Raw genomic sequence first — 1,541 nt, 5'->3', positions numbered from 1 at the left:
AATTGATCCGCCTTGGAATACTGTAATGAACGCTAGTAACTTTCCAGAAGTTTCTCTCTCCCTTTCACCAGCTTCTCACTTTTATAATCAATATCAGTGTTGACCTACCCGTGGAATAAATGAAAAGAATATGGAATACATCGATTCACAAACATAGACGCTGCCCGAAGTTCAAAATACCTTACTCAGAATTTAATTCACCCGGTTCAACCCCAATCAACCCGGTTCAACCCTAGCATCAATCAATTTAATTTTATTAATTGATTCAAATAATGTCCAATTACAGTACAGAAACCAGTGATAGTCTGTCTTCAAGTGTTTACCAGAAATCCAAACCGCAAATCAAAAAGACACAACAATGACATTACTTCTGTCTTGAATTTATTTTTACTTTAGGAATCTATATTGCAATATAAATATGTGCTCTTAAAATTTTATTTATGGTGTGCGGTCCCTTGTCATTAAAGTATGCACTGTTAAATTACCCCTCCATCCAGCCCCATTTCTCCTCCTCCTTCCAGTTCTCCAGAAACAGGGTTGACGTGTGTCAAAACGGCAACCTTGATTCCAGAAAACAGAAGGATGTTCAGCCCCTCCACCAGCCCACAATTCCAGCAGCCGGCTAATAGAATACTTGCCAACTGCCAGTCTCTCGATCGATCAAATGATGGACTGTCTCAACTCCTTATATACAACACAGAACAATGGAGTATACAATACTGTTGTTCGTAATGCATACAAACTGGTTTCCTGTTAACCAATTATTGCAGTGACAATAATATATTTGGTCACATGCTTGTGACAACATATAGTTGAGACGCACACAATGAGGTCAATAGAAAACAGTTATCATTTACAAAACCATTTTAAACTAATAATACAACAAAATCAAATACTATTGAGCTATTTATAAGTACTGCGTGGACATTTGTGACAAATACTACTTGAAGAGTGCAAAAGATACCCTGACCAAGCACAAAAATTCTCATAAAAATTAATCAATGGGAAAAAAGCAAATATTAAATTCAAGAAAGAAGTCTCGGATATCCAGGTAAGTACAACAGAACTAAATCCGAGAATATGCGTTTGGAATGAACGAATGTCTGAGATCGACTAACTCTGCCTTGTTGTGAAAAATCTCCTAAAAATTCCTCGTGTCCTGTCATCTAGGGGACTGGAACTCAAGATTTTTTCCACCAGGTGTGGGAAGACTGCGATTCTATCAACTGTGCTACCAACGAGGGCTCAAATCCCGCCACAGGAATTCTTAGAATTCGATGATTAATGTAGGTGGCTTATCTGAAAAGGAAGAAATACATAGACAAGAAATACTTATTTTACGGCTTTTCCAGAATTTCATGTTTCCGTTGGCCTGTCTGTGCCAATAATCTTTCATTATTATTATTATCATTATAAGCCATATGGTGCAAGGAAGCCTGAGGTTTTTGCTGTTCCAGGCAAAAAAAAAATTCTGAGTTACCGAGAGAGAGAGAGAGAGAAAGAAGGGAATCACCAAGAAAGAGAATGATGATATCCATCTC

The sequence above is a fragment of the Mastigoproctus giganteus genome, chromosome 14 (assembly GCF_048544385.1).
Source record: "Mastigoproctus giganteus isolate SK-2022 chromosome 14, ASM4854438v1, whole genome shotgun sequence".
Lineage (NCBI taxonomy): Eukaryota > Metazoa > Arthropoda > Arachnida > Uropygi > Thelyphonidae > Mastigoproctus > Mastigoproctus giganteus.
Note: the sequence above shows the minus strand (reverse complement) of the source record.